This window comes from Anastrepha obliqua, chromosome 4 (assembly GCF_027943255.1).
Source record: "Anastrepha obliqua isolate idAnaObli1 chromosome 4, idAnaObli1_1.0, whole genome shotgun sequence".
In the NCBI taxonomy this organism is placed as follows: Eukaryota; Metazoa; Arthropoda; class Insecta; order Diptera; family Tephritidae; genus Anastrepha; species Anastrepha obliqua.
In genome coordinates this window covers 3,449,396-3,463,561 of record NC_072895.1, presented here as the reverse complement: position 1 = coordinate 3,463,561, position 14,166 = coordinate 3,449,396, and the positions used below count along the sequence as shown (strand labels likewise).

Below are 14,166 nucleotides of genomic sequence, written 5' to 3'. Positions count from 1 at the left end.
CGCCCGTTATTTCTCTTGGACAGTGTTTTGCGGAATCAATAGAAGATCATTGAAATGATCTGAATATATAGAAATAAATTATAGCACATGTCTTTACACTACTGGTTCGAGGTCTCCGTTCTTTGAGTAGAAATCGCGGTTTTCAGGACAAACAAAATACAGACAAACATTGAGTTTTAGTAAGTTTCGATGATTGTCGAATACTATACAAAAAGAGCAATTCCATGACAGTATATTATAGAACTTGACTGTCGATGGATAGCTCTCTTTATTTTGCCATTCGTTTTGTGGATTTAGATCGGATTAGATCCATCACCAAAAAACAAGCAAACATATACACATACATACACACTTTTTTTTTATAAATTCTCTAAAAATAATCTCTCCATTCGAATTATTTAAGTCAAGGACAAGACAAGTTAAACAGTTTTCTTACATACATATATATAGATATATAATTAAAATGATTAGTATAGACAGATACAGTTAGTAGAAAAACTGCTGCGATCAATTGGATAAAATATAAAGAGAGCAATTCCATGACAGTATTAAATTGGTTGAACTGGACTGTCGATGGACAGCTCTCTTTACTTTTTCGCTGCTTGCATTGGGCTTTGTACAGCCCTATTTGTGTTACATTTATTTCACACGAAGTACATAAAATCAAATTCAAACACGCAGATGTAAACAAAGATTTGACTCAAAGAGGATAAATGCACACAAATTGATGCATGACTTTAGTTTACCCGGCTACACAAATGGGCTAAATATTTGTAAACTGTATTAAATTCAGGGTAAACTGAGAAATAAAAATAAAACATAAGACGAAAAAAAATTTAAAAAAAAAAAATAAAGGCGGAATTTTCATTAGCACAAATGACACGCAACATATAGTAACTTATTGCGCATTTGGCAAACGATATGAATTCACACTAATATATAAAGGGTCTTTCAAAAGACGCGCCTATATGTCGTTGAAATTATGTAAAAATTTAATTTCTCTCAGGTTTCACTATTTTTAATTAAAATACGGCTCTTAGCAATTACATATGAGAAATGACATCAGTGAAATGCGCACCACGGGCACGTCTACAGTCGATTCATGGATGCCTAATTATTGAGAACCTCGAGATATCGGTGTGTTGAAGGCTGTTCAGCAACTCTTTGCGCTACAGCAGAAATATTGTCAACGGAACGTTTAGTTTTTAGGCTGATAGTTCTTTTTCTATCCTCAACAGAACCAGTTTCTTGAAATTATTTCACCAATCATTGGATTGTCGACTCATTCGGACGATTATTTCCACCAAAAAATCACGAATTTTCGATATGTTGTTCCAATAATTTTGACGCGTTGTTCTATCGTGTAAAATTGCACATCTATCTACCTGACAAATGTCAAAGATGACATAAAAAAAGGTACCGTCTAGAGGTTATTCACTACTGACATCCAGGCTCCACTTTTGACAGACCCTTTATAATACGTATATGTAGCATGAATTTTATTTTGATGTATGTATGTGCACGAATTATTGAACATATCGCACCCTAAATACAAAAGGGTCACAACTCAAAATACTAAGATTTTCAGGAGAGACGAAAAACGTTTTATGTGAAAATTATTGTAATATTTAAAGAAAATATTGTTCCATCATGAAAATATACAACATTGAAGAAGGTTCTACTATATTTTCTTCAATTTTATATTATGTTTGCGAAAATAAAACAAAATTTTGACTTATGACTCTTTAACTGAAATTTTTTCGATTAACTAGTGATATTATCTTAAGTTGTGCCTTTTTAACTGATAAAATGTTTTAATTTTATAAGTTTCCTAACCTAATTGAACTCACTTTTCACAACTAAAGAGGCACAATGCAATATAATATACCACGAAATTTATCACTTTTTACAGTTATAGAGGCAGAACTCAAAATAAAACTCTTTATGTGTAATAAAAGTAATCAGCTATTCTTGAGCCCATTAACGCAGCTCAAAATAATTCTCTTTAGTTGATCGTGCAAAAGCAACACAATTGACATAAAAATAGACATAACTGTATTTTTCCAGTTAAAGAAGATAGTTACATATGTGAACGAAATATTTGCAGCAGTTAGAAATGTGTACTCTGAATTAATTTATGCAAAAAACTCAGTTTTGGAAATTTTTGAGTTGTGACCCTTTCGTATTTAGGGTGCGATATCTATGTACATGTGCATATTTCTTTAAGCAAAAAGAATTTTAGTAATGGTAAGATTCCAAATGTAAACTTTCGAGCTCATGTAAAATATGCATACGTACTTATAAAGTATAAAAATACCTCGGGAAGAGACCTACAGGTACTATAGTATGCCGTAAAAACCTAAGATTGATAACAACTTTTTATGAATTTATTAATTTATTCCCTTTGGTTTTAAATTCTTCTCATACATAATGCATGAACTGGTTTGCAAATTTACTTCCCTTGCAGCCTTAAGCATGTCAATGCATTCACACACTTGTGTATGTACATATGTATATGCACGTATTGTTATTGTCACAGGCAATTACTTGCATCTCTGGTTTTGCAAAATTAGCAATTTTTCTCCAGCTCAATTACAATCTTGTCACGTACGATTAATAGTACACTAGATATATGTACATACATATATTAAGTAGAAGCTCACATTGTGGGTGTCAGTTTGTGAGAGTGCACCCTAAATGGGATATTGTTACACGAGTGGACAAGTATTTAATTCGCAACGCCTAGTCGATGCCTGCTAACTTGCATCTGTATTTCACGTTCATTGGCTTAATAGGTTGATTTCTATAAATTGTGTTTGTTGATTAACATGCATTGTGGGGTTGCTTTATGAAAGCCAGTTAAATTGCTTACATAAATTTCTAACGAACTGATAAATGAATTCAAATTGCGCAAAAATTTATTAAAAAATGCAAATGAGTATACCGATAATTTATAGCAAAATAAATATTAAAAAACGCATGCAACTCTTTCCAAAACAAAAGAAGAAATCTGCTGAAACCAGTATAGTGACGTACCATGACGCCGAATTCTCATTAGAGACTACTGAAACAGGTGTATTGTTTGAATTTTGCACACACGCACTCATTTCACTTTTTTAATACTAGCGGCAAAAATTAAAAAAAAAGTTAATAAATAATTTCGCCTTTGCCTTAGAATACAATAAATCGACGTATTTTGTTTCAAACTAAAGTAAGTTGTTCCTTCTTAATATTTAACTACGCTTTCTTTGTTCGTTTTTATCACAGCTGCGTTGCAAATAAACCCAAAAGGTTAGCTTTTGGACGAAAGTTTTCACATTTATAAATGTATATGTTTTGTGCGTATGCTTATTTTTTCATTTATTTCAGTACATCCCACGTAGTGCACACGTAGTTGAATAAATATATGTTCACTTTTGTATGTATATGAATACACAATATTTAGTTACTGTCTTGAGTTTTCATCTGATCAACGTCTCATTTAAGACTAACAAAGCGCCAAGAATATTAAAGATTTTTATAAATGAGGAAAACACATCCTATCCCAGCCATTGGCTACTATACAAGTAGAGCGGTAGGCAGTCGGAGCAGTGCGGTGAGAGCTTGCAAGCTTCAACACGTTAAAACCATCATCGGCACTCACATTAGCACTAAGGAGCGCGCTGAGCACAACGAGATCAAGGTAAAAAAAGTCAGATAGGTAAAATACACAAAAAATCGGCTTTTCATCTAGTGATAGCGCTCATGTGGGTTTGGAAGGAGGCTGGCTGCAACCATTCGGGAAATGTAGATGAGAGAGCGTGACATGTCGCTCATCGTTCGAACGATATGACATAGATGAAAATAGCAACAACTTGTTTTGTTATAAAACAATGCAATGAATTTACATATATTCAGTTGTGCAATTGTGTTGCAGCGTCAACAATAATACACTGTGCGCCACAAATGTGCGCAAATGCACGAACTGATTATATTTGGATTGAAAAATATTAACGTAGTACGTAAATATGTATGTATGTATATGATTACGGTAGCATCCAGAACTGGAATATTTGGCGATTTACTTCGCGTCCTTTCGAAAGCGTTGCATTTACTCAGCAATTTTGGCATATTTACATTTTTTTATTGGAATTTGTAATTTGAGTGCCATATTTTATTACTTTAGAATTTTTTTCGCTTCTTATAAAGTTTAATATTTTAATAAGCGTAGCTTTTGAAAGTTTATTTTCAATACAATACATCAATTCAGAAATCGCTTTAGTTCTAGTGCACAAAATGTAGAAGTTCGGTTACGAAACCAAAATATATGCAAAACGTCGAATGGGGTTCAGTGATAAATTCGTGAACAAACAAAATTGTGGAACCACTTTAAACTGGCATAATATTATACCAAAATGCAATCATTACCATGCCAGTCGATTCTACGTACCGGAATGGGTTTTCCCGACCAAGGGCTGTCGCCCCACTAAACTAGCCCTCTACCCCTCACCAAAATTCAATCGGCTACAAACTGCACACCCATTTCAAAAAGTTTGAAAGCATTCCTCTTAACATTTATGTGCATTATTTATGCTTTTGCTTGAAGATGAACTTGATAAAAAGTCTTATTGGTGATCCCGCACGGAGCTTAGAAAGGTTGTTGCAACAACAACAAGAACATCAATAACATATATTCAAATATATTCATCCTTAGAGAGTCTCTCAAACGGGAATAAAATATGGCCTAGAAAACCTTTGTTTTCACCCCTTAAGAAATTTATTTTGTAAGCTTTAATGTAATTGGGTTAGCTTGATTATGTATGAACTATTGCAAACAATAGTTTTCCTATAAACTTTTAAGAGCTATTCGATGTTGATGGCGTGACTGCTTCTAGTATAAGTTAGCATGCGAAGAACTTCTAGCCTTAAGTTGTATACGTGACATGTGTAGGTGTAAGGGTATGCCTTTCAAAAATTGTAGCTTTGCTTATTACCTCTTTGGCTTCTTTTTGTGCCAGAGTGTAGGAATATTACACTAATAAGCTTATTTAAAGGATCAATGCATCGAAAACAGTTGGTTGCCCGGGTGCTCAACGCAAGCAGCAAATCGTATTTTTATTTGTTATTCTGCACATAGTATGCATGTATATGCGTCTCTATGTATGGATGGAATAATAATAAATACTACAACAAACTACAGCTGACTTTATTTATGGGAGAGGCGAATATTGTTAATTAACAATACCAAATATATTATATATGCAAATATACATACATACATACGAGTATATCAATAGAAAAAATAGGCTGAATTAAAAGTGAATTTAGTTGCATGCACGCGCTAATTAAAACAAAAACAAAAGTATTTCTTAGTGAAAATAGGGTTGATTCAGGTTGAATCTGCGCCAATTGTGCTACTGCTACTCATGTCATTACTCGCGGTTTGCTTAAGAGAAAATATTAATTTTATGTACGTAAGTGTATGTACCATATATGTATGTATATTCATGATGGTGCTCGGCTTTATCGTTGCCTATACATGTATTTTCTTAATTTCTATTTATTATAGATAAAGAAGTGCAGAATTTTTACATTTTGCTGACGTAGCTACATACATACATACAAATGTAAGTATAAGTACGTATAAATCCAGCGAAAAATATAGCTTCTCAACATTTAGACCAGTTTTAACTTGATTAAATTTAAATGAAAAATTTTACCAAATTAAATAATTTTTTTTTGCTCAGTATTCTTTCAATAAAAGTATAGTTCATTTTTCAAGAAAAAATTAAATAAACCCAATTTCTAAGCTTTATACAAATACTCTACTACATTCTAAACTTTTTAATCAGAATTAAGAAAAAATTGGGTACGAATTTTTATAGCTCATTAAATTGCAGGACTTTATAGTTGCCAAAAAATCTTGTTGATTTTTAATAAGTTTTTTTCCTTGACGATGTTGCGCATTTCTTCTATAACAAATACAAGAATTTTTTTATATAACTTGTCGATTTTTTATAAATCTTGTATAAAGTTTGGAGTAATTTGGTCTTTATTTTAGAATAGTCTTTGGTCTTTATTATATTATAGATATTTTAAAAAAAATATTGTGTATGGGAATAAGTTTCCGCCCTCGGTGTTGCTGCTGATATTATTTTTGTGTTCGCTCTGGTAATATATTGGTGATTTGAAGGTGTATATGTGAGGTCTAGATCGTAGTAGTTGACATTCGTTTGAAGCGTAAAAATCCTTTTTGTCTGACGTCAAAAATGTATACGTTCGTCATTATTATTCTTTAAAGAAAACTTACTTAACTTCATTATTACCTTTTAAAGAAAACTGCAGTTGAAACGTGTCGTATATTGACCAATATTTTCGTTAATCACGTTTCATCAAACACAACTTGTAAAGAGTGGTTTCGACGCTTCCAAAGTGGCAATTTCGACGTGAGTGATAAAGATCTCGAATGCGGCACCGAAACAATTCGAAGATACTCAACTACAATAATTATTGGATGAAGACTTGGTGATATGTCTAAAATGTTGGAGACTGTCAGGTGAACCAGATCCACGCGTTCCCACGGCAGTCGGCTCTACGTAACCGGAAGGAGTCCGGCCAAGGACTGTCACTTCAGCACCATTCCCAGTATATGTATGGGGATTGTTTATGCTGCTGCTACTACAACAACAACAACATCCACCGGCAGCGAAATCCATGCTTCAAATATTATGTTGTGCATCTGGTGTGATCAAAAAGCTGTCATCTATTATGAACTCCTTAAACCATCTGAAACCATTACTGGCGACAGTCGGTTCTACGTTACCGAAACGACCCAGCATTCCCCGTATGTAAATATGGGGAATGTTTATGCTGCTACAACAACAACATTACTGGCGATCGTTACCGACTGCAGATAATGCGTTTGAATTGAGCTCTCAAAGAAAAGCTGAAAAGGCCCGAATGGGACGGTAGCCATGAAAAATCGATTTTGCTGCATGACAACGCCAGCCGACACATTGCTAAATCGGTCCAGAAATATTCAGAGGGACTGAATTAGGAAATCTTGCTCCACCCGCCGTATTCCCCAGACATTGCACCTTTGGATTACCATCGGTTCCGATCAATGCAGTCAGCCCTTATTGGAGAGCGGTTCACTTCTTGCCAGAGCATCGCAAACTGCCTCAATGAATGGATCAAGTCAAAAGAACTCCAATTTTTCGTCGTTTAACAAAGCGCGCCAGGCTCTTTTTCTTATGCTAACCGACGCCTGTTGAAAATACGAGTACATAGGATACGAAAATTATTACACGAGACTACTTTTTCGGTAGGGCCCGGGTTCGAAACTCAGTGTGAACATGAAATACCAAATGATAGAGAAAGGTTTTTTCTAATAACAGCCGCCCCTCGGCAGGCAATGCCAAATCTCCGAAGTTTATTTCTGCCGTGAAAAAGCTCCTCATAAAAACCATTTGCCGTTCGGAGGTGGCATAAAACTGTTGGAAGATGAACTCGGCTAAACACCCAACTAAGAATGTGCACGCTAATTATATATGTATGTATGTATGTATGTGTACATATGTATGTGGCAGTAACATACATATCTGCGCAATGTGTTTGGATTCAGCAATTAAAGGGAGATAGTTCAAATACAAATGAACGTTTCGCGCATGCGCAGGTTTTACATGTGTTGGAATCTGTAAATATATATGACAAATACATTCAAGCGGGTGAACTCATGTGCCATTCGATTACTTGCTACCCATATAGAAGTATTACATATACATAGATATGCATGATATCAATAGAAATTCCAGACAAAACAGCAAAATAAAAACAAGTTAAATATTCAGAAATAGTTGTATTACATTTGGATGTATGCGGAAGGTATGTATGTACATATGAACGTATGGACGAAAAAGGGGAACAAGATCAGAACTTATAAAGTCACAGCAAAAGAGAACAAAGCGTTTTCAAAATCAACGGCACAGATAAGATAAACTACAAATTTATGACACACAGAGCACCATCACAATGGATTCACACTGTAAAAAGTAGTAGAAGTCAAATTTTTGAACTCCTAATAGGAAATTTCCGATTGTTCTATTCTCTTTACACTAGTGCCTCCTCACATACATATACATAAGTACATATGTTAATATTCCCAGGTATAAATACATTCCTATACACATCTTCCTATGTGTACCACAATAAGCGATTGGAATATTAAGTTGAATTGTTGGTATTTTTTTATGTGTTTAAGCCGATTTGGTTTGAATATACAAAGACGGTTTTTAACAAATCTCTCTCTATTAGCTTTATAACAGTACATAGGTATGTATGTATGTACATAAGACTACGATTGTTAGGATATTTTGCCCGACACTTTTCGCTTTTGCATAAATCAATGACCTCAGCAATGTCGTTTATTAATTAATTTGCATAGAAGTTTGTATGTATTTATATACTTATAAACAAATCCCATATTAGGGTGCTCCTATTATGCGATATAGATTTTTTAGAACTTTTTTCACTTTCCCTTTTGGGAGTTAAGTGAAGAATGTAGCGCTCATGTATAGGGTTTTTCAGTAAGAGCGCTTCAACTTTTGAACTTTTTTGAATAAAACACAAACGGTTTGACTTTTTTAACTAATTTTTTTTTCATTATCGAGTTTGAACATATACATTTAAGTATGAAATTCGATTTCTTTTGCATGACCACCGCGTGCACGTTTTACGAAGTCCAATCGTTGAACCCAATTTTCGACCACTCTTTTGCATAAATCGGCCGAAATTCCAGTAATTTCGCGTTCAATATTGGCTCTGAGCTCACAAATCGTCGCCGGCTTGTTACTGTAGACCAATGACTTCACATAACCCCAAAACGGGACGGCTTGTTAAATGGACCGTAAAATGGCCGATATGCTTTTAAAGTAGCAGCAACAGAACGATTATTTTCATAAAAAATTTGCACGATTTGCAATCGTTGCTCAAGTGTGTAGCGTTTCATGATGAAATGTATACTAATGAAGTTTACAAATGACAAGCGAAAAATAAAAAATATTGCGTCGTTCGCGCTCCCTATCGGAAAAAAGTGGAAGCGCACCTATTGAAAAACCCTATACATAAGCACGCATATATTACAAATACAAGGTGGCCATCTAGCGTTTAGAATTTGAACTATAGATTTTTCCAACACTGATTCTTAAAATAGCATCCGTGATGTGTCAAAAATTTCGTTTATGGCTAAATATTAATGAAATGGGCCGCTTTTCGCTTGAAGCAAGTAGGGAAATATTAAAATCGAATAATTACCCGAATGGAAATAGGAAATCAAAATAATCATTGGGCGAAGCTTGCGAAATTAACGTGGAAGTCATTTGAATGAAATTATGCACCACGTTTAATGCTGTATTGTCATATTGCTAATATATTGAAATACAGAGAGAAAATACAGAAAACATTCGCAGTTCATTGTGTCGATGGGCAAGTTGATTAACGTCTTGCTGTTGGCCTACACATTCCCCAGGCATGTACGGGCAATGCTGCTGGAGTGACCGAAAATAAATCCGGGCCGTTCCGGTAACAGAACTGATTGTTGTGGAAACGCTGCTTAACCTCTTTGGACTCCTCGGAGCACATGGCGCTCTTTCTTCAAAAGAGCCGCAACTCAAAATGTGTCCTTTTTCAGAAAAAGCAAAATTTATTTTTGAGGTTATAAATAAAACGTTGCTTATTGGGAGTAAATGCTTTTAAAAGATCATCTCTATTTTTATTAACGATCCTTATTAATTTTTTAGAAGCGTTGTACAATTCCTTTCATTTTATAATTTTATTTGTTTTAAGAAAGCATTTTACAATACTATCGCTAATCGCTCTTGTTGTTGTTGTTCACTAGGCCCCGCCAGTGTGGTGTAGTCACCGACCGTAATCGTTGGGTCCAGAGGGAGAGGGGTGTTAGGTGAGAGGGCTTAAGAGGGTGAAGTAACCACTTGCCGAATCTTCAAATTGAGATCCTTTACTCGGGGTTCCCTAGGATCGGGCTGGAGCAGACGGGTCGCGCTCATTTGCTAGAACGGCTGTTGCGGTTAAGATATTGGGGCGTATGTCCCCGTTCCTTTCAGCTCGAATGAAGCGAGCTGCAGCAGCGATAATTGCCTTGCGTAATGCGCGTTTGCCTACATGAACATTGGTAGGGATGGAAAGAGCGGCGAATGTGTTCTCGGTGAATTCCCCGGCAACCAGAGTTCGTGGTGCATCAAAATATTGTAACTTTAATATGAAGAAATTAAGAATGGAAGAAATTAATTAATCACTCCATTTTGTTCTGGTATAACATTTACAAAAATAAAAAAAATAAAAAAATGATGTGATGAAAGCCTTTATTTTTACATTTAAGCGCTCCTTTGCTTGTCTGTTCGCATACCGCAGCTGCCTAGTTCACAAGTGCCAAATATGACCGACGTACAACGCCATTTGTAAAAATTCTAAATCTTCCGATAAGACGATTCACATTGGGCCACCTTGTACGTACATATGTATGTATGCACATACCCCCGTTTATTAGTGCAAACTAGAATGTACAAAATGCATGCCCTCTTTGACTGTCGAACGCTAGCAAACACGTAAACTGGAATTGGCTCATTAAATATGGAATAGCGACGATGCTTTTAAAATAAGGTTTGTGTGTATGCAGAAACAATATTGATTTTAAATTGTGATTGCCGTTCGCAATAGACAAATGTATGGATCCATCAATAAGTGCATGGCGGCCGTTTACAATATGCAGATATTCGTATGTATGAAGTTAATTATGCAATGTCATCCTATGAAATAATTCTCGCGCATAACAAACCAGATTACCTAAAAGAATAATGTGGCTTTATTTATTGAAGCATTTTAGCGAGACAAAATTAACTTAAGTCGGAATTCTATGGTTATTTACTTTCATGTAGATATTTATACAAAGTAATAATTGATGTTTACATGGACTAAACCTACATACATACATACATATATTATGTACATACATATGTGAGTGTACATTTGCAATTACTAATCAAATTCCATGCACTATTTTTAACAATCCGCTAACGTTATTGTTTTTGGTTCATAATAATGGAAGTCTAGGGGTGTCAAATTGAGATACATACAAACATAAATATTCATAGAACTCATTGAAATTTTATACGTACGCACGACACATAGTACATACATATGTAAGCACATCCGTATGTGTGCTAATCACGTGCAACTAATTGAATATACATACAAGAATGATAGAAAGAAGATTGCGCCCATCAGAGCGTACGTGACGTCACGTTTGCTGAGTTGTGCAGTATTGCCAACCATTTGCTTTTCGCAATAAATTTAGTGCTTTTTGATACCTAAAATGCAAAAATTTTTAAGTTTCATGTTTGTTTCTTTTTTTTAATTTAAAGCTACCGAAACTTTAAGTTAAAAAACAAACTATATTATTACAATAAACAAACAAAAAAAGGTTAAAAAAGGTCACTCTGAGAAGATTTTAGTGCTAATGAAAATTTTTTTACTCTTATAAAATTTGATAATTTGAAAGTGCAAATTTAATTTTTGGCTCCATTTAAGGTTATGCAAAAATATTAAATGCCCCTCTCTCAACTCTTCTTAAGGGGGGGGGGTAACGTTAATTCATGGAAAAAAAGGCACATTTTTATGATTTTTTCTTGATGACACAGTTAAAATTTATTCGTCAAATCTTTTACTACATAAAACTATAGCATTTGAAGTATATTTTGTGAAATTTTCATCGAAAAATATTTAAAAATACGGCAATGGCAGAAATTATTCGGACGCATCTCAAAAAAAAGTAGTTTTGCGGTGCCCCTCATAACTCGGTGTTAAATTATCTGAAATCAAAAAACCAAAGTTATTTCGTTAGATAATCGTTTTCTCCGGGTAACGCCGAGAGAGTTTTTTGAAATTAAAATTTTTTCGATTTTTGGGAACACGTTAAAGTCAAAAACACGATTTTCGCGTAAAAAATCGGTGAATTAGTTACCGTAAAAACAAAAGTATCAACAAATTCGAAAAAAACTCTTCGGCGTTACCTTGTAAAACATCTACAGAAAAAGTGTTCAAAATTTTAAAAGGATCGGTGCAGTAGTTTCAAAGTTATGAGGGGCACCGACTTTGAAAACGTAAGTTGTGGGAAAAACGCTTTAAAGTTCAAATGGCGCGCGGTTGAGCCAGGTAGGTAGCAACACTTACATGGCTGTATCTTTGTAAGTTTTGCTCCGATTCATCTAAAATTTTCATAGAATATTCTTGAAAGGTTCTTCATTTAAAAAATCAAATAAAAAAAAATGCAAAAAAAAAATTTAAAAACGTTACCCCCCCCTTAAGATTGAAAACCTTTTTACACATTTTAAAAAGCCTTTGAATTTATTGAATGCGAATTAAAACCATAGAGGTGTAATCGCTTCTTCCGGTCATCAATCCTTAGTGAGACATAGGACATTAAGAGTTATATTCATTGTAAAAATAAACAAGAAAATACCAGAAAATTCTAAAGAAACCATACTGACATTTTTACAAAAAGAGTACCTTATCTAGTTACATAATCTCAAATATAGCAAAAAAGTCGTTCCCTTAACAAAAGAGTCTCACTTAACAAAGAAACCTCATAAATTAAATTGTACATAAGCATAGCACATTTATTTAAAAAAACGCACATTTTAAAGACAATTTGTCACGCATACAAATTTCTTTAAGTGATTCAATAAAAATTTATTGGGTTATTTTCCTTGAATGGGCATTTTAGTGCGTTTTTATATCTAAAGCTGGCAACACTGCAGTAGCGAGAGAGACATTTGACTGCCGAAAGCAGAAGAACACCAACAACACCCGCAATCGCGGGCAATGCCACCAGATGTTAAAAAAAAGTAAAGCTAAATAAAACTGAGTGAATTATTTAAATAATTATTAAAAAATGTATATTTTACAAAATTATAAACATGACATTTTAATTATAACAGCTAGAAAAATGTCACGAAGAAAGAACTAAAACTCCGAGACTAAATAACAAAAACAAAAGCTAAATCAAGTTACGAAAATGGTAATCTGGCCATACTGGAGCTAAAATCACGTAACTAGTTGTCAAATTCGCTGAGCGCAAAGTAACGGGACCACGATAGGCGCCATCTCATTATTCTTTCCATCATGTTAAATATACATATCAGAAAAACACATTGCAAAAAAAGAATGAGAGAGAAAGAATATATATCTAAATAAATTCACAACATTTGCAGAGAATACAAATAGACAAAATTTACAAAAAACGGAGAAGGGTCGACCGGTGTAGGTAATCGCCGGACACAAATCGTGGCAACAACGCGCACTACTCCGAGCGTTTATCAGCCGCAAAAACGCAGCGATTCCATGGCCGCAGTAACGGCACAAATTACCGCAAGGCAATACCAATAAGTCCGACGTCGGAATAGATATCACTTTATAGTACGCACAAGCACTAGCCAGGAAACGGATATGAAATTTTACTCTCCATTCTCGCTCGTCCATCGACGAAAAAATTTATAATTTCAGATATTAATAAATGTACTGCGTACATGCTTTACACTTTTGTTGTTGTAGTTAATTTAAATTTTTAGTAGAAGTTAAGCGTAATAACATTTGAATAGTTTATTTAACCCTTCTGCTATGTTAGGAAAAAATTACACATATAGTGTTTTGGGTCAATTTGACCCACTTATAAAAACTCCACTAATAACACTATTTTATTGAAAGAATTAATATTTTTTTTATTTGAATCAAGTTAAGTGTATGTTAATGGTAGAAAATAATTGAGATATGTACGTTTTAACGGAAATTTTCACAAACTAAGCTGCTATGTTCCTTGCAAACAAATTTTTGGCACGAACTGCAAACAGCTGAATATTTGTTCGAATTTTTTGTATGATGACAGAAGAAACATCGCTGTCGTTTTTCGGTGGATTCATTTCTGGCAGAAATATTAGAAGTAGACGCTTCTTCTGCAGATTTGGAGTTTTCTTGAATATTTTTTACTATATTCTTAGCAGCGATTCCTTTAAATTAGTCTCTCTCTGCGGACAATATTTGGTTCGATCATTTGCTTTCCCAGCCCTTCAAGAAAAAGTCTTCGCTCATAAAGCTTGTTGGAGTTCCATGAGGGAT

The 14,166-nt window shown here is 34.3% G+C and overlaps 1 protein-coding gene and 1 long non-coding RNA gene across 2 annotated transcripts in view; both read right to left on the bottom strand.

The window, feature by feature from the left end:
• The window catches only part of LOC129243488 (ornithine decarboxylase antizyme), a 33,301-nt gene that overhangs the window by 4,063 nt on the left and 15,072 nt on the right, over nt 1-14,166 (bottom strand).
• On the bottom strand, nt 2,141-3,145 carry LOC129243490 (uncharacterized). The gene is made up of 2 exons (XR_008582321.1): nt 3,037-3,145; nt 2,141-2,803 (listed from the first exon to the last, which is right to left on the bottom strand). It is a non-coding gene; the product is annotated as an uncharacterized LOC129243490 (long non-coding RNA).